Here is a 20,773-nt window from a genome sequence, read left to right as displayed (position 1 = left end):
TATTGGTGAAGTTTTTATTATAAAATTGTGAATGGCTCCTATGTTATTCTCTGGATCTTTTTTCATATTTGCTCAAAACACTTAAACCTGATCTGAATGATTAAAGGTTTTGGTTTAAGAACATTATTCGTGTCAGTAAGTCAGTCAGTAAAGAGTTTGCTACTAGCATAAGGTCTTCTGCAAAAAGGTTCCAAAATAAATTTCTGCTCTGTACTGCCCAACAATACTTTATTTCAATTGCGTAACTTAACAAGCTGATAATTTTCTTTCAGACATCAAACAATTGCCCAATTACTAGGAAAGAAACAGACATATACTTTGGTCCAGCTCCAGAAGTTTAACTCTTTGTAGTCTTGCGTATGCTTTCGATTTGGACGCTTTGTTAATATTTTGATAACTTTTTGACCAGTGCTTTATGTACTAGTATTACAAAGCTTGCTAACTATCAGATGAGAAGTCTGAAGCCACCAGTCTGCATTTGATCTAGTCTGCACTTTTTTGCTTACTGCAGTCGGCAATGCTTCGTATACAGGTATAATTTTAGAGTTTTGTTTGCCCTTTGTGGCAATAAATGGTTGCAGCTTTCACTTGTTTCCCTTTGAATCAGAATCACATGTCTAAATTTTGCTTTTCTTCTCCTCAGCCGGCCAAGACCCAGATATTCTTCACATTTAATTGTCCTGCTGGAATGTCGTAATGCCTTTTTAAATTAAGGTAGATCCCCACCAGGATATTTTTTTAAAGGGAAGCCTGGCCAAGTATAACAGCCCTGTCATGTGCAAATATTATAATTATACTCTCAGAGTTTCTTTTTTTTCTCTTCATCTTAATGACATTTAATGAATGTATTCTTGATACGTCTTTTTTCCCCCCTCTTCAATACCGAGGAGCAAAACTGTTCTGCCATTGAGTGCTGATGGTATCTATTTTACAAGATTTACTCATTTTCAAGATTCCTAATGTAGTAGCTAGCATGCATGCACAACAATACAATTTATATGGTAAATGGAACCAAATAATGACTTTACTGAATGTTATGGCTCAGCTGAAGGAAAATGTCACAGTAAATAGCTGCCAAATTATGGATCATGCCAAAGTGTCACAACTGCACTAAAGACAAATGGCAAGGAAGGTTATTGCCATTGTGACACCTCTGAATTATGAAACAGAGGACTATCCTCTTGTTAAGCATTTTATGCTCTCATTACAGTAAAGGGTTATTTAGAGGATAGTTGAAATAGCCACTTTAAAAATGCAGGCATTTAGTAGCGTATTGGTGTATGTCTATGAATGCAATGTAAATGCAGACACAAAGTAAACAGTTTGCATAGATACCGGTATGGAAAGTGCAATGCAGAAATGATTATTATTAAGGCAAATGTAAGGAAGGTAAGACATAACATGTATGAGAATGTGCTGTAAGAGCAGCTTTATTTCTAAACTACATTACAAAATTATACTGTAATTTGATTACTATGGAAACAATGACCTCACTCTTAGCAGATGGCTTCCTATATGTGCATGGCAGATGAGAATATGAATCTCACATGCCCTCTAGGTGAGAACACCACGAATAGGTAAAAATTATTTACATATAAGGGAGGTAATATATCTTATATGTAACCCTCTTCAGGTAATAATACCACAAATAGGTAATGTTATTTACATATAAGGGATATAATATACTGTATGTAATACATTGGTACCTCGGTTTAAGAGTAACTTGAATTCAGAGCGTTTTGCAAGAAGAGCTCACAGTTTTTCAAAATTGTGACTTGGTTTAAGAGCTTCCTGTACTAGGTGGAAGGAAGGTTTACACCAGGGGACAGGACTGTGGAGGTAATCTATTCCCATTCCCTTTTTCCCATCCTCTCCATTCCTGCTATAATGTGCCTGCACTTACACTGCTGTATAGAAAGGTTTCTATCTCTGTCCTCCCGCACAGCTCTGTGATTCTCACTTTCTGATTGGTCCATGCTGAACACACACCCCTTCCCTATTGCTGTCATGTGACCATACATACCTCTGACAGCAGCCCTGCTTCTCTAGTCTAACTTGTTGTACTACACTACTGCATTGGGGGGAACTGCTGCTGTTTTTTTCAGGTTTATGCACTTACTGTACATTACACTCCACATGCCGACTGCTATTCTGTACAGTCATGTGTTTTACATGTTATTCAGAATAGAAAATTGTTATTTTTAGTGTGTGGAACCAAATATCTGCATTTCAATGATTTGTTATGGGAAAGTTTGCTTTGGTTTAAGTGATTTGAATTACAAGCACAGTTCCTGAACAAAATATGCTCATAATCCAAGGCACTACTGTACTGTATATACATTTATAAAATAAAAATTGGTATGTTCTGGTTCAAACTAAATAGTAAAGAAAATCACAAAACGATTATTCCTTGTTTCCTATATGACATTAACATATTCCCATATTTGCCATGTGGAGGCTATAATCACCCACTTAACATCACTGCTTGTCTTACATATTGCTCAAAATAAAATTTTGCACCTTTAGGCTGGGTTCACACTACGTATATTTCAGTCAGTATTGTGGTCCTCCTATTGCAACTAAAACCAGGAGTGGATTCAAAACACAGAAAGGATCTGTTCACACAATGTTGAAGTTGAGTGGATGGCCGCCATTTAATGGCAAATATTTGCTGTTATTTTAAAACAACGGCTGTTGTATTGAAATAATGGCCGTTATTTACTGTTATATGGTGGCCATCCACTCAATTTCAACATTGTGTGAACAGATCCTTTCTGTGTTTTTAATCCACTTCTGGTTTTGGTTGCAATATGAGGACCACAAAACTGACTGAAATATACGTAGTGTGAACCCAGCCTTTAAGGGATTATACAGCTTGTGCAGTCCTCCGGTTGGGTTATCAATATTAGACTAACGGAGGAACGGACTCCTGGCAGCTCTGCTGATCAGCTGTTTGGGAAGATGCTGCAGTTCTTTGCATTGCTGCTACTAAAGGTACAGAAAATGCAAAGACAAATACAGGTAAACATTGAAGCACACAGCACTTGCACAAGTACCTCAGCCCCTTTAAACAGGAGTGCTGAGAGCCGGGCTCCAGCTTATGTAATATTGATGGCTTCTTTAACATTTGTACGCTAAGGGCCCTATCACATGGAGCAACAATCGGTGAATCAGGCCAATTTATACAATAATCGCTTTGTGTAATAGAGACAATGAGCAGCTGATGACAACAATCATCGGCTGATCATGCCAAATGGTCTGACACCAAAATCATTGGCCGCTGCTGACGGCTAACAATTGAATAACCTGTTAATACATTACCTGCTTTTGGTCTTCCCCTGCCTTTTTCTTGGTTCCTGGAGCCACGGCTGCTACTTCAAAATGGTCTCTGAGCTGCCAGGCCAGTCAGCCAATCACTGACCAGTAATTGGCTGAGTGGCCTGTCAGCTCAGCGACCGCTCTGACATGGCAGCTGCGGCTCTCAGAAGCAAGCAGAAGGCAGGGGAAGACCGAGAGCGTTGAGAGGTAATGTATTAACAGTCTAGGGCGAGGGCTGCACGGACATTGGTACATCTCTTGCTAAAAGATCATGGAGCTGTGTAATAGGCTCAGTAAATCTAGCATATCGGCGATTGTTTACATTATTGATCAGGCCGTCATCGGCCCATCTAATAGTTCACTAAGCTATTTTCATAGACTATTCAAAAAAGTTTAGTTTTTTTTATGTTTTGCTTTTTGAGTGACGAAGGATTATGGAATTTTTTCATAATTATTTTAAATAGTTACCCCTTTCCATTACCCTTTTCTGGACAGGAATTTTTGTTTTTGCGTTTTTGTTTTTTCCTCCTTGTGCTTAAAAGGTCATAGCAGTTGCATTTTTACACCTACAGACCCACATGAGACTTTATTTTTTGCGTCACTAATTGTACTTTGCAATGACAGGCAGAATTTTTGCAGAAAATATGCTGCAAAACTAGAAAAAAAAATTATATGCGCGGTTAAATAAAAAAAAAAAAAAAACATTGATTTAAACTATATGTAACATGTATAACTTTTATTTTATTTGATGGCTTGTAAAAAATTCAAACCATTGTTAACAAATATATGTTCCTTAAAATTGCTCTATTCCCATGCTTATAGCGCTTTTATCCTTTGGTCTATGGGGCTGTTTGAGGTGTCATTTTTTGCGCCATAATGTGCTCTTTCTATCGGTACCTTGATTGCGCATATGCGACTTTTTGATCGCTTTTTATTACAACTTTTCTGGATTTGATGCGACCAAAAATGTGCAATTTTGCCATGCGAGATCAGGAATGTGATAAATTATTAGTTCGGGCGATTACGCACGAGGCAATACCAAACATGTTTATTTATTTATTTATTTTTATTTATAACATGGGAAAAGGGGGCGATTCAAACTTTTATTAGGGGAGGGGGCTTTTTATTAATAACAACACTTTTTTTTTTTTTTTTTTTTTTACACATATACTAGGGGACTTCTAGTATAAGCACACTGATCTCTCATAGAGATCTATGCTGTATAGTATATACAGCATAGATCGATGAGATCAGTGTTCTATTGCTTTTGGCTGCTGCAGCCAAAAGCAATAGAATGCAGAGCCGGGATCAGCGCCATTACGGCGCAGACCCCGGCTGGCACCAGACGATCTCCCCACTAGACACCAGGGATAAGGCTGCAGTAAGTATTCAGATGCAGCTGTCAACTTTGACAGCTGCATCTGAAGACTTAATTAGCGGGCTCGGCGATCGGACCGTGCCCGCTAATAGCCCGCTCCATGCCGCACCCGGGACTGTGGCGGTTCAGAGCAGGGTTGCCGCGCGGCCTTGCTCTGAACTCCCCCACCCGTGCGAGGATGTAGTAATGTCCTTGTGCGGGAAGGGGTTAAATGATGTGTTAAAAGTTGTTAAAAGGTAAAGATAGTAAAACAAAAACTAAATAAATTTGCCATCACTGTAACAATAGACACATGCAGAATACAATTTGTCATTTAGACCACACTGTGAACTAAATTAAAATCTGTAAAAGTCTGTTGCAGTTTTTGTTTTTATTCCACTACACTTTTTTAATTTTATGTATTTTACATTATTTAGCACAATAAATGTTACCATGAAAAAAAACCTCATCCTGCATAAAAACAAGCCATCATATGGCTATATTGACAAAAATAAATAATTTCCATCGTAAAGTAAACCATAAAATCCATCATTATCTGACCTTAGCGATAAAAAGACTGATCCTGAAAATAATCCAAATTTTTTCATAAGCCAAAAATCAAAGCGCAGTTTATCCTTTTAGAGCCTTTAGAAGGAACTGTAGCCTCACTGAATGGAGACAAACAGTTTCATTTCTTATCAGATTTATTAGACACAAGACTCACAAAGTATCACAGTATATAATTTTATTGTATCTTGTTTTATTTCTGAAAAAGCTATAGACAATTCTCTTTCACGCATGGATTACAGTTTTTATTGCGTGATTGACTTTATATATACCTTTTGTCCTTTTTCTGCATCACAGAATGACATCTATATATACAGGGTTTTTTGTTCTTACTTCTGAGGCCGTTCATTATCCCGCCAAAGTTTTAAAATGTATATGCTTCTATCCCATTACTGTGTACAAATCTGAGGAAGAAGGCAGCTGTCCTCAGAAACACGTTTGTAAACTATCATATGCTATATGTTTTATTCTTTTTAATAACATTTCTAGATCTGTAGCAGAAAATATCTGTGGACACAGTAACATTCTTTTGCAATTGATGGGTATACTGTATAGGCGACTCCCTGAAAACCAGCACCATGACCCCATATTGGACTGAGCACTCAGCTCTCCAAGGATCCTGAATGGATTATCAGATTTAACAGTATAATGTGAATGAAATTCACTATCATTCTTTTATCTTGATGAATATGTATCAAAAACTATAAACCTTCTAACTGATGTCAGGAGCTTCGCTGCAGCACTATAGGGTTAACTTTTTCTTGTGGAGTAACTTGTGATATATTTTCAGCCTAGTAAAGTGCTAGCAGTAGTAGAGGTTGCCTGCCAAGAAAAGGAAGAAAGGGAAACGTGAGAGTTCAACAACAGCTCAGATCATACATGTTAGTCACATTTTCACAAGTAGATAGGTCAGATGTAATATACTGCATCTGTTAGATACTGTTCAGGGGCGCCCACTATTTTTCTACCTATAAACGCAGGTAAAATTATTATTCCACAAACACAACGTGTAAATTATTTGTGCATGATAACCCATATAAAGGTGAGAATTTTAACACTCCTATTTATATTGGTTATTTGTAAAAGTCCTCGTATACTTCCCTTACACATAGAATGGCAATAAAATCAACATGCAATGAAATAGAGGACCATTATTCCATGGTAACACCAAGCATGTCTTAAACATTTAGCTGTTCACTATGCAAATCGGTACAGTGGAATACTTTGTAAAGACTTTATCCCTATGTATATTGCCACTTAAATTGCTTCCTGTGAACTGAACTAAGTCATGGGTCCTTTCATTTTAATGGGCCTGTAATAAAGATAAAAGACTAACATTTAACTGGTAAATCCCTCCAGCTACAATTGTATCGGGAGGTGAGCTTCACAGAATGGCAAAATATGTGCCTTTAAGCAATTTCTGTGCAAACAATAAAGATGAGCGTATTCATCAAATCACCCTGAGGTTGACTGACATGGTGACGCTTGGAGGTGATGGACAAGATGGTCATTTATTTCTGATGCAAAGCAGTCTATGGTAGCCTGTTACTAGATTTCGTCCCATGGCTATAGCTCTTACTTTGTGTTTTCAAGGCATTGGCTTCAGTACAGTCCTGATGGTCTACCAACCTTAATGGATAAACTGTTCTGTATTGTGTGACCTCTTCTCTCACCCAGGACAGGGGTCACTCACAGGCCACTTGCATTGTGGCTCCGTCTTTCATGTTGCACTTGCCCATAACCTGATGAATTGCTGCAATTAATCAAGAGGTGTATTAACAATAAGGAGCAAGAAAAAAAAAACATTTGGGTGTTATTTGCTTTTCAGGAAAATGCTAAATCGTTCATTTAAACGTGGAAACAATGCCTTCGATGTTTGTTTGCACACAAGCCTATAGCGTCTGATATGATTATGTGTGCAGGTGGGGCGTCAGCAATGGGAGCTGCAAAGAAGTAGGACGTGGAATAAAAGCATAAGATGCTGCATGAAATGAACACTGCATGTATTCCAATGATGGATAAAATGTACAACGTGGCTGCTAGCCATTCAGGGGACTGGGTGGACAAGGCAGCACTTGTTCTATATACAACCATTTCCCTCAATATTTGTATTGTCTACAACAAAGCAGAATGCGTTTTAGCTGCTTCCTATTAAATGAAAATCCTGTGTTATGTACTTCAGGAACATTCTGGCTAATGAGAATGTAATGTCCTTAGTACAGCACAGAACTTCTTTTTGTGTTTGCAACCACAAGATGCTGGAAATTTGACAAATGATATCATTTAAGACAGATGCCTGCCTTAGGGACCTGTTTTTTTGGCTTCCTGTTTCTGGCTTTTATTTCAGGGAGATTTGTAATTGCCACAGGATCTGTACCTGCTCAGTGTTTAACTCCTTCAGCTAATTGGGAGTTGAAGAATTTATTGGGTCCAGGCAGAATATGGCTCTTTCTCCGTGGCTTTAGCATGCAGTTAGACGTGGCTCCAGCATATGTCAGTTGCATTATATATATTCCACACTTACGCGCTGAAATTTGTTGACAGGAGCTGAATCTGTTTTTTATGATCCACAGTTCTGGCCATGTTTTTTTGGAGTCAATTTTACATTGTAGAATAATATCCACTCTCCATTATATTTAGAGTTACATACCAGCATTTGCCATGTGATTATTTTCCTGAAAAGCAAATGTGACATATACACATGTTTTCAGCTTACAAGTCACAAAAATATCAGTAGAGTGCCTAGAAATCAACATGTGGTACATGAACCATACATGAATAAGACAAAAGTTACTAGTATGTGAAACGTTCTTACAAAGCCTGCTTTTTGTGCAATTCGCTATACAGAATGCAGCTTCCATTGCTAGGTAACAATGCAAGACACTGACCCACCATGCTGACAATATGTGTAGGAAAGAACAAGTAAACGGAATTACGCAGCAACTATAATCTATTTAATGCATATAATAAGCAGGGCTGTGGAGTCGGAGTCGTGGAGTCGGAGTTAGTTTTGGCTGGAGTCGGAAAAAAATGTACCGACTCCAGCTTTAGGCTGCGTTCACACTACGTATATTTCAGTCAGTATATTTCAGTCAGTATTGCAACCAAAGCCAGGAGTGGATTAAAAACACAGAAAGGACCTGTTCACACAATGTTGAAATTGAGTGGATGGCCGCCATATAACAGTAAATGACTGCCATTATTTCAATATAACGGCCGTTGTTCTAAAATAACAGCAAATATTTGCCATTAAATGGCGGCCATCCACTCAATTTCAACATTGTGTGAACAGATCCTTTCTGTGTTTTCAATCCACTCCTGGTTTTGGTTGCAATACTGACTGAAATATACATATACTGACTGAAATATACGTAGTGTAAACGTAGCCTTAAAAAAATCCTAGAACAATTAAGAATTGAGTTTTGATATGAATTTTATAATTTTTGCTTATCAATATATATGATGAACAACAGTCTAATGGGTCACTGCCCCTTTTAGATAAGGGTGGTCGGGGAATATATCAGTAATAGGACACTGGCCCTATTTGATAAGGGTGGTTGAGGAAAAGTTGTCGGTCACTATTTGGCAGTTTGTTTCTGAGCTGGAAGAGTCCATTGTGTGGGGGGAGATCTGTGCTGTTCTCTCCCTGGATGGTGGATGATTGTATATGAGCAGCAGTGTAATATGAAGATATCCTGTGTAATATAGATCAGGAGGAGGAGAAGACATAAGTAGTGTAGCAGTAACCTCTGTCCTCAATGTGGTGTTTTTCTTCAGTGTTCTATGGCTGCAGCTGTGTGTGTGTGTGTGTGTGTGTGTGTGTGTGTGTGTGTGCGCGCACGCTATGGCTGCAGCAGGCTGTGTGTGTGTGTGCTATGACTGCAGCAGGCTGTGTGTGTGTGTGTGTGTGTGTGTTTGTTTGTGTGTGTGTGTGTGCAATGGCTGCAGCAGGCTGTGTGTGCTATGGCTGCAGCAGCAGGTGTGTATGCTATGGCTGCAGCAGGCTGTGTGTGTGCTATGGCGTGCCCCCACACCCACAGTGACCCCTCTATATTACAGGTATCTGGCATTGTTAGCAGTGTTTCTGTGTGTGTGGTTAATATTTAGATAAAAGCTAGCTCCATCTAGTCTAGTTCTGAGTAGTTCAGGACATGGAGGCTGGAGACTGGCTGCATCCACTGCACACACACAGGAGAAGCTGCTTTATATCTTTCCTCATTCCCTCAGAAATAACCCCAGGATCATGTAGGACATTAGGGAGAAGCTGCTGAGCCAGTGTGATAAATAACTCCCCTGGTATCTGAATGGCCATTTATGAAGGAGCAGGAGTCTGAGTCGGTCCTCATAAAATTCAGGAGTCGGATGATGAGTCGGAGCTGCGGCTTACCGACTCCACAGCCCTGATAATAAGGCATAAATTGGTACAATTCACAAATAAAATGGGATGCACAGAGAAGTTGTGGGGACATAAATATAATATGTAAATGTTTCCTTATTTTTTAAAGGGGTATTCTATTAAAATTTTACTTTTAATATCTTGCTGCCCTGGCGGAGAACATAGCAAACAGGACATTTTTATCTTTTCGTGCTCTCCCGGTTGCGTCCTACTTCATCTTCGGGTCCTAAGTTGAACAATCCCGCCTCTACCTCTCAGACGTACTTGTCTCGGCGGTAACAGCCTGCTCAGCCAATCATTGACTGAGATGGGAAAGCGCCAGTGATTGGCTGAGTGTGCGCTCACTGCTGAGACATGTATGTCTCAGGAATGGGGGCAGAATCGTTCAGCCAGGGACCCAAAATTACATAGGAGGACCCTGAGGGAGCCAAAAATATTCTGTTTATGTTCTTTTCCAGGGCAGCAACATATTAAAAGTTTAATTTCAGCGGAATACCCTTTTAAGCTTTTCTCAACTTGTCCATATTTTGCTCATTGTAACTAGTGTATAAATAATAAATGCTATATCCTTTGTATATAACCACTGTATGTGTTCTTAGTACATATAAATAGGTCTGCTGCCTAGGGCCTTTCATTGTTTCGGTTTTATCACCTCTAAAGTGCATATAATACATATTATGCTAACATGTCACCAGCTTCATTGTACAAGGATTACATAAAGAGGCTGGTTTAGCAAAAACTGCTGTCAAATGCTATCTTAGGGTATGTTTACAAATAGCGGATATGCTGCAGATTTGTTGCAAATTAATTGAAGAGTTTAGGGCAGATGTTTTATCTGCGAAATGTTTTTTATAGCAGGTGATAGTTTTTACGGTCTGTGCAAAAATATCATTAGACACATGTGCCTTAACAAATCTTGCACACATTTTTTTGCACAATTTTTTTCCCGTAAAACAGCTTAAGCTGGGTTCACACTGCGTTTTTCCTATCTGTTTAACGTATACGTTTTCTGGAAAAACATGCATAAAACAGATACAATTGGTTGACACCTATTTGGATCCATTTTCCATTGACTTCCATTATAAAAAAAAAAACAACTGATCGAAACGGATGCGTTTTTTTGTCCTTTAAAAGTAACCAGTTAAGAACGGAACGGATAGGAAAAACGCAGTGTGAACCCAGCCTTAGCTAAAATAACTATGCTAAGGTAAGAGTGGTGCACTGTGGTACAATTTTTTGCTCAAAAACTGAAAATAGCACATGATAAATCTTACTAACAAAGTAGCTCATATGAAACCACACCCTTCTGGGCATAATAAAATGAAAAAAAAAAAAAAAAAGTGCAGCCGGTGCAAACTGTTCAAAGGAAGAGCAAATGCCTTTATAAATATTGCACTGATTTTTACGCCATGTACAAAAACCTAGTATTAGCCAAAATATTAGCGCAAACTCAATGATACACGTGCCCCTTTGACTTCAATAGAGAAGTTATAGGAGATGTTTATGCTATAGGGGTCTATATATGGTTATCAAGCAGTTGTGATGAGAAGTGCAGCGTGTCAAGGGTTATGCAAGCAATTAACGATAGCATGTCATGAATTGTGAGAAATTATAGAGGTTATCCAGCATTAGAAAAACATGGCTACTTTCTTCCAGATACAGTACGGCACTTGTCTTCAGTTTGGGTAGGGTTTTGCAACCCACTTCCATTGAAGTGAAGCAAGACAATGAGAAAAGAGACATGTTGCCTCTTGAAGAAAGTGGCCATGTTTTTGTAACACTGAATAACCCGCAATGGAACATGCACAAAAGTAAAGGTTGACACGTCCGTTTTTCATTACAGCAACGGCCCTTGATTTGAACGTAAGCTATACAATGCATTATTTTGCAGCTGTATTCCTCTACAGATGATGGCCAATCGATCAAGCACCTCAAGATCTGATTATCGTCAAAGAAGTTTGTTTTTTTAAGAAAATGGAATATGAAGTATACCTGTAAATATGCTAATTAGTTTTGCAAATATATAAGTAATATTCCAGCAGACTAATTTGGCTCATCCTAGCTTTGCTGCATCCATACATTTTGGACCCTCTCATTATGGGTAACCATGTCATGTGATGTGCAGTACAGAGTATATAGTGTAGAGAGGAAGTCACTTTCCTCTCTGCTAAAGACTGTCACCTACAGGGATATAGCACTATCTATCAATTCCCTTTTGTCAATCCTTCCACTCCCCACCAAGCTCTGTCCTCCTTATCATTCTGTAGGTATTCTCATAGGAATACATTGAGATTCTGCAGTGTAAGTGAGTGGATGGAAGTTCTGTGTCACTGAACTGTATCACTTATTACCCTTATCGGACTTAGCTTGGTAAGTGTAGTCTGAAAAAACACTTGAGAGGGAAACAAGGAGGCAAATGGTACATCAACGCTGCACACCAGTGCAGAACTGGCGTAGATTTAGTAAATATAACGCATGCTGCGATCGTGTCCCATCTGAATTCGACCACACCCACTGCTCCACCCTCTCTCCACCTCTCTGATAAGGGTGACAAAGAGTAAATATTTGCATATTTTTGGTGCAACACAGTTTGCAAAAACTATGCGACTATTTGCTGTCTGCGCAGCCTGGGCTGCATGATAAATCCTCCTTAACGCTCTCACCCCAAAGTACAGGAAATCTCTACAAGATAACTAAGGTTTTGCTGTTCTAGTTTCAAATAGAAAGAAAAACCATCTAAACAACTGGTTTTCAGGCCCTGTAAATATATGATTGTTAGCAGATCCTGTGGAAATTACCTGCTCTTGAACTTCATTTCATCAAGTCATACATTGCCTTGTTACAAGTATAGAGGGAAAGTAGACTGTCATCAAGAGGAACAAGGGCACAGTAAATATACAGGCTTTGTGATCTTGAGAAGTTTCATATCTTTTAATTGAAGCTTCTATAAATTTAGCCAGACATTAAGCTCATAAATAGAAGAGTGTTAGTGGGAGTGAAGCCATGCACTAGCCTCCAAGGCAGAGGATCTCTGGTATACACTGAGTTAGCATCGTTTATGTACTTATTAGTGAGCTGGATTCAGAATAGCCTCCCCCAACAAGTCATAATAAGGTTGTTGCCCAATACTGACACAAGACATTGTGCAATTACAGCAATTTACATGATCATACAGCCCCACACAGCCCATTACCACATCACAATGTAGCCAGATAAAGTTAAGATACACAAACTGTACACAAGCTGAACTCATTGTAATGGTCCTAGGAGCATCCTATCATAATAAAAATGTAGTAAATATACTGATTGATAAGTGGGTAAACGTGATCAACCACAATATAAAGACAATCAACAATATGCTTTTAAGGAGAGATTTAATATGTATGATACGTACACAACAAACACTATATTAACCCCTTAGTGATCAATCCAATTTGGACTTATTGCAAACAGTTTTCATTTCTTTTCTCATCACTGCACTCTAAGAGCTAAGTCACCCCCCCCCCCCCCCCCCCGTCAACATAGTTATATGAGGGCTTGTTGGCTCAACAGAAACTATTTTTATGTAAAAATAGATAAATAACACTCTTTTCTCTGTGGAAAAACTGTGACACATTGACACTGTTGTCTTTCAGTGTTGGGGTCCTGGAGTTACATCTTCCGAATATTCTGGTTTCGTCCCACTTTCCAAAACAGATATGGTAAATTTGGGGGAATTGTCTGTCGAATGCAGACAGGAACTGATATGAGAAATCACAAGCCATGTCAAGTTCTTCAGAATAAGTTGGCGCTATATAAATTATGGATTATCATATGCAGGTACATATGACTTTTTAATTGTCTCTTTTCCATTCTTTAGGAGTGACAATAATGGCATTCTAACATCTTGGGGGAAATTTACCAATGTTACGGCAGAGGCGTACGCCAGATTTGCTCCTTCTCGCTGGCGTACGCAGGCCATATTCCCCAGTTGCTCGATGGCGAGGGGGCGTTAAAGGGAACCTGTCACCCCCCGTGCCGGGGTGACAGGCTCCCGACCCCCCGTTAGAGCACCCTATACTCACCTAATCCCGCCGGGTCCCGCTTCTGGATCTGGTCAGGTGACGGAGATCTCAGCTGCTGCAGCCCGGCGCGCGCGCTGAGAGATGAGTGCAACACCCATAGAGAATGACAGGAGAGTCCAGCGCTCCATCATTCTCTATGGGTGTTGCGTAAATCATCTCACAGGCGTAAATCACGACAGAAATCTACACCTGCTGGAAGCTGGGTCGGGCTCACGGTTGGCCGGATTCAATGAGAGGTGTGCGCTTCTTAGTGAATTCACCCAGGGAAAGGTGTCGGGACCTAATTTAAGACCAGCGTACGAGTACATTGGTCTTGATAAATTCCCCCTTTAACTTTAATTTTACAGAACTCACCATGGAGGATTAATAATAATATAGTTTTATAGTTTTGGTTGGTAAGATAGTGGCGACACCAACTATGTATATAGTTTTAGAATTCTATGTTTTATTTTTTTTAAAAAAGGGTAAGGTGTTATTACTTTTTTTTTCATCAGCAATCCTTTGATCTATACCAGGTAGTGTATACCTGTCAACATTATGCTATCAGGCGATGTATACAGCTGTGCCTCCAGTATAGCTATGCACTGGTACAAGGATTGCAGGCAACTGGACCTTCAGAAAGACACCTGATGATCGTGTTGCCAGGCTGTTGATAAAATAAAAGAGATTTACATATTTGTTATATGCCACACTCATGGTTGAACCACGGTATGTAACAAGTTAAACCTTTATCAAACCACTTTCATCAACATACCTTCCACTCACTAAATGTATTTTGCACTAGTGTTGCATATTGACCAAATAAAGGGAAATCTATTTCTTAGAGCATTATACAGTGGGGAAAATAAGTATTTGATACACTGCCTGTTTTGCAAGTTTTCCCACCTACAAAGAATGGAGAGGTCTGTAGTTTTTATTGTAGGTACACCTCAACTGTGAAAGACAGAATCTATTAAAACAAATTCCTAAAAATCCCGTCATTTGATTTTTAAATATATATATTTAGCATTTTATTGCATGAAATAAATATTTGATACAATAGAAAAACAGAACTTAATATTTGGTACAGAAAACTACTCCATACAAATCTTCTCCAGGTATTTCTGAGCAACATTGAGTTTCAGCTCCCTCCAAAGATTTTCTATCGGGCTCAGGTCTGGATACCAGCTAGGCCATTCCAGGACCTTAAAATGCTTTTTACAGAGCCACTCAAACCATCTTCAATGCTATTACTGAGGGAATGAGGTTGTTGGCCAAAATCTTGTGATACAAGACCCCATCCTTCCATCCATCCATTAATATGGTGCAGACTTCCTGTCCCCTTTGCAGAAAAACATCCCAAAGTATAATGTTTCCACCTCCATGCTTTCTAGTTGGGACTGTGTTCTTGGTGTTGTACTAATACTTCTTTCTAAAAACATGGCGAGTGGAGTTGATACCAAAATGTGTTTCCTTGGTCTCATCTCATCACATGAACTTCTCCCATGCCTTCTCTGGAGATCATGTAGATAGTCATTGGTGAACTTCAGATGGGCCTGGACATGTGCTGGCATGAGCAGGGGGACCTTATGTGCCCTGCAGGATTTTAGTCCATGATGGTGTAGTGTGTTACTAGTGTAATCTTAAGCTGTGGTCCCAGCTCTTTTCAGATCATTGACCAGGTCCTCCAGGTGTGTTAGAGACAGAATTCTTCCTGGTTGGTAGGTGATGAAATACTTATTTCATTCAAATTATTTAAAAATCATACAATGTGATTCTCAGGGATATTTTTACACACCTCTCTGTTCTTTTTAAGTGGGAAAACATGTGAAATGGGCAGTGTATTAAATACTTATTTTCCCCACTATAGGTATCTTGTTTGGTAACCTTTTAATCCTGCATAAATAAACACCACCACCAAGGGCAGTGGTTGGCTGCAGCAACATGGGTTTACAGAAACATCATTAAACAAATGGCTAATAGATCCCTTGTTAGTTCATGTAATTTCCTCCCCCTTAACTTGGCTGCATTTTGGGAATCCGTTATGGAACTGTTATGGAACTCTTTAAGCTAATACATTTGCAAAAACAGCACAAGCCCTGTCCTCAGGATGTGTGTGGTTTTACGTTTCAGCTCTAGTCACTTGGAACTGCACTGCAAAACCCACACCCAAACTGAAGACAAGATTGTTGCTGTTTATGGAAGAAAGCAGCAATGTTTTTCAAAGCCTGGATAACCCAATGTTGTTTAATGTACAGCACTATTTAGGCAAAAGCTGAACAGTTAAAGGAGAACGGTCAGCTAGAAAACGTGTTCCAAACTGCTTACATGGCTACATGCAGTAGCTCTATAAGCAGTAAGATTATCCATAAAGTTATTGTAGTTCTCTGAGGTTGCACTCGCCTATAAAAGTTTCTGACACTTTGAGGTGTCATGTAGGTGTGGCCATGGCACTTCAGTGCACTGAATTGCTAAAACAAAGGAGCAGAAGGGTTTTGGTAAGTGCTCTGCCAGTTTGTTTCTGCTTGGCTCTCATTGGAAAGCTGAGCATGCACCACATTGATCTATAGAATGCCTTGCAGACTTTATGGCTCTTCGGGAAGAGTGTAGGAAAGCTGGTCAGAAATGAAGGGGCACAGAATTTAGGCAATTGCTTCTACGCCTGTGTTTTAGTGATCAGTGGGTGTCCGCTTCTGACCATGACATGTCATTTGTAAAATGGATGGAAAATATTAAAACATTTTATATAGCCAACAACTCCTGTAAATACCATTGCATTCAGTTTGATTATTTGTGATCAGGCAGCAGGTACTTAAGTCCTCCTCGAAGGACCAGATACAATGACAGTTTCTCTGTACAGATCTATCCTGCCCGGGAAACACTTGTAAATTGAACAGTAATCAATAAACATTCTGTGTACAACATGATTTTGATTTATTACCTTACAGCGACCAAAGCATTTATAGCTGTATTTTCTGGAAATTATGAAATTAGTATTTCCAGTGACTGTTAAAGAAATAATGTCCACTTTTCCCAACAGCTTAGAAGGGGAGACAATGATATAGAAAATATCTATTGTTGTGCCTGTAAGTGACACTCCGCTAAAACAGTATGTTTCATTTCACACTTATTCATTTACGTGGTACATGTAAAAACCCTTGCCTTATACATGCCCATCTGGCAAGTCATGTCTCTGGAGACTGGCCAGTCTCACATTGCCACTATTGCTCTCAGGTAACTACTTATGAGTCTGTGCACACAGGTTCCAAGTCAAGGTGCACGGACTGAAACCACAGCCCGGTTGCAGATGATCGTATGAGACAGCAAGAAGAACCCCAAATGAGATGAGGTCCAGCACTCTTCAAGCGTGTGTATGTGTCCCACACACGGAGCAGGGAGGGGGGAGGTAGTTAGATGTACAGGAACCTCTCTCCCTCCCTTCTCGGTGCCATCTATCTCCCTCTCACCCGGGGTGGGCCTGGTCATCGGCAGCACAGTAAGAGAGGGAGATGCCCTGTGTCCCTGTGATACATTACATACAGTTGCATAAACAATACATTACATAGACTTCTACATATAGTGCGCCCCCTGCTGTACACTCCATAGGCATTACACCTGATTCGTGACGTCACGTTTTTTTAGGGAATCTGAAGCCTGCTTACCCTACTAAATTAAGGGAAATAGCACCATATGTGCATTTCCCATAATTAATGTACATTAGGAATTTGTCTAACTTTTCTTATGTAATAACATATTAAAAAATATGTTTTGGCCGGAGTTGTCCTTTAAGGAATCAAAATCATATCTGTTTTTTATATTTATATGTCAAATTCACTTAATTTTGTCTTTTTCTATCCTCATATGGCATTAATTAATATGGAGAAATACAGCACTGGCTCATCGATGTCAAAAACAGCCTTCTCGTGACTAAGTTATATAATCACAGTATCATTTATGAAGTGGTTAATTAAGATGCGTGTAATATGAGCCCATGAACTATGAACTGAACTGTTGGATAACAAACAAAGATGCAACTACAAGCAGCGCTGTAATTTTGGTGGCTTTGGGCATTAGACATTTTAAAAGATCAAAGTCTGCCCATCATTGGTATTTGAAATAAGACTGGTTTCTTTTTAACATCAAATAAAAGCTTTGGATAAGAGTCTCTTATTGTGTGCCCATTTATGACAATAAATGTTTATACCCTTGCTGTATATTACTTAAAGGAAAAGTCTCATGAATATAAAATATTTTAGGCAGGCAGGCAGGCAGGCAAGAAAATATTCCTGCCCATCCTTGTGCCCCCGTAGTGCTGCCTTAATGATAGCTGGCAGCCCCAGCCTAAAGCAGCTCCTGCAACATCACATACCTTGTTTATGGATTGGCCGCAGAGCCATGATGTTCCAGCAGCAGGACCTGAGGCCATGACATACGAAGAAGCCAGACGAAAATGACTCATGATCACACATGGCCATGTAAGTATTATTATATTCACACTCTTCAGTATATTTTTTATTTTCACAGGACTTCCTATTTAACTTCAAGTACTAAATAGACATTCAATGTGGCTTTATTGGCTACAATCTGCAGTTTTACCTGCTTTGACAGAAGCAACCTTCTGCAGCCATAACTCATAAGAATATGAGCACATTTTGGTGTGTTTGGTGATTTTGGTTTTGTCCTGAAATCCACATGAAAATCCACACATAAACTGTCTCCTCAAGATTTCAACAGGAAATAGGCTGTTTTAACAAGTGCATTTTTTCAGGCAGATTTAAAACCTGGAACGTTAAAACAAAAAAAACAACAACACCTTTGTCACTTACTGATAAGAATTCCAAGTGAAAGTCGGCAGCTTGTCATTAATTGGGATTTGCTGAACTGAATCCTCATGATGATCTTCAGCATATTAGTCTAAATATCGGTGGCAGAAATCTCAGAATCTACCTCGGATTTCTCCTGTGGATCCTCTTGAAAATCCAAGAAAATCATCATGTAAAGATATAATGAATATAATAAAAACAACAAAGTCCTTGTAAATCTTTGACAGAGAACATTTGAAAGATTATGTCAACATGTTCTTTTACTTCTTGGGCGGGAGTCTTTTTATCCACAAAAATATCTGCCATTTTTGTACAAAATACAACTAAAAAAAATGTGTGACCATTGGGAGAGATTTATCAAGAGTGGTCTTAAATAAAGTCCTGCCCCCTCTAACCCCACCAGATTTACGAAATCCATTGAGACTTGCGCCTGTCATACGGAGGTCACAGAATTCTACACCTGCTCCGGAGCAGGTATACATTTCTTCCATGATTTACACCTGTTTTCAGGAATAAATCATGATAAGTCCGACACTGAAGGAAGCCCCCTAATCTCCCCTTAGGCTATTTTCACACTACGTATGAGACTGGCCGTTCCGTGACCCCGGCCGGGTTACAGAACGGCCAGTCTCTGGCCGAATCATCTCGGCCGGTACTTAAAGAGGACCAATCACCTAAAAATCACTGTCCCTATTATCAAAGGAAATCTCTCCCTATCTATGAAGATACAGACTGCCTGTGCAGTCTGTATCTTATCCCTTAACCCAATTCTCTTGATTGCTGAACGAAGGCCGGGCGCCGCCATCTTGATGACGTCACTTTGCGTTTCACCGCTGGAACGCAAGTGACGTATTCAAGATGGCGTCGCCCGGCCTTCCAGCACCGAACAAGAGGATCAGGTAAAGTATAAGCTACAGACTGTAAAGGCAGTCCATTTATGAAGATATAGACTGCCTTTGCAGTCTGTATCTTATACTTTACCTGTTCCTCTTGTTTGCTGCAGCAAGGCCGGCGCCGCTATCTTGATTACTTCGCTTGCGTTCCACCGAGTGCAAGCGACGTAATCAAGATGGCGGCGCCCGGCATCGGACTGCAACGGACAAGAGGATCAGGTAAAGTATAAGATACAGACTGCAAAGGCAGTCTGTATCTTCATAAATAGACAAAATGAAGATACAGACTGCTGTTGCAGTCTGTATCTTATACTATACCTGTTCCTCTTCTTCGGCCCGGCCGCCGCCATCTTTATTACGTTACTTGCGTTCCACGACTGGAACGCTAATGACGTAATCAAGATGGCGGCCGACGGCCTTGCTGCCGCTGTGGATGACAGGAGCTTCCTGTCTCGAGCCGGCTCTTTTGAAAAGAGCCGGCGCGAGACAGTGAATTGGAAAGTAAATAAAACAAAAATGCGGCCAAAAAAATAAATAAAAGTATTTACAAATGTTAATTAAATAAATGATTACATTGAATTAGGAAATAAAAAAATTTTACATTTCTTCCGTGATTGGTTCTCTTTAAGTACCGCAGGCCGGAGCCGCTCGCTTCACTGTGTGAACTGACAGGTCTTTCTGCGGCCGGAATTCACTGAATTCTGGCCGCAAAAAACTGACCTGTCAGTTATTTCCGGCGCCGCACAGATCCCGGCCGGAGCATATACGATGTGTGTACGCTCCGGCCGAGATCCCATTGCACATAAGCTATATCCCACCCCACAAAACTACGGCCGTAGTTCTGCGGCGAGAACTACGGCCGTAGTTTTACGCAGTGTGAACATAGCCTTAAGGTGCAGATTTTCTCTGGCATACACAATTAATAAATCTCCCCTTCATCTTAAAGGGGCTATCCAGGTAGCAGAAAAAGTCCTACCTTTTTTGCTCTTCGGTGCTCCACTTCCTCCCTCTGATCGTTTGTGGTAATAACTTCCAAGACGAGGGGGAGGGGAGCTGTAGCATGTATGATCAATAGCTCTCCGATGTTACCAATGCTGCTGCAACATTGGACAACTATTGGACATTGCATGCAGGAGTGGTTTCGCCCCTATAAAATGCTATTTTATGATGGTTTGATAAGCTGGAATATTTTATTTCTGACAGCTATCAGGTTGTGTGAAACTTTAGTGTACATGTCACTTGTTTCTGTTACCCACTGCCTAAACATTGCAGTCAATCACATGCATATCCCCCCATCTCCTTTTTTACCTTGTACAGAGAAGAGCTCTCTACTGCAGCAATAAAAGAGGAAAGTAATGGCCACCTATGGTAAAAAA

At 39.8% G+C, this 20,773-nt stretch overlaps 1 long non-coding RNA gene across 2 annotated transcripts; it reads right to left on the bottom strand.

Moving 5' to 3' along the window:
• Positions 1-5,451: 5,451 nt before the first annotated feature.
• LOC138784534 (uncharacterized) lies at positions 5,452-20,761 on the bottom strand. 2 transcript variants are annotated; one of them, XR_011361870.1, is made up of 4 exons: positions 20,706-20,761; positions 18,508-18,651; positions 6,822-6,995; positions 5,452-6,064 (listed from the first exon to the last, which is right to left on the bottom strand). It is a non-coding gene; the product is annotated as an uncharacterized lncRNA (long non-coding RNA). The 2 variants fall into 2 exon arrangements; XR_011361871.1 differs by lacking the exon at positions 20,706-20,761 and adding an exon at positions 20,374-20,441.
• Between the last annotated feature and the right edge of the window lie 12 nt (positions 20,762-20,773).

This window comes from Dendropsophus ebraccatus, chromosome 2 (assembly GCF_027789765.1).
Source record: "Dendropsophus ebraccatus isolate aDenEbr1 chromosome 2, aDenEbr1.pat, whole genome shotgun sequence".
NCBI lineage: Eukaryota > Metazoa > Chordata > Amphibia > Anura > Hylidae > Dendropsophus > Dendropsophus ebraccatus.
Note: the sequence above shows the minus strand (reverse complement) of the source record. Positions and strands in the feature narration are given on the sequence as shown.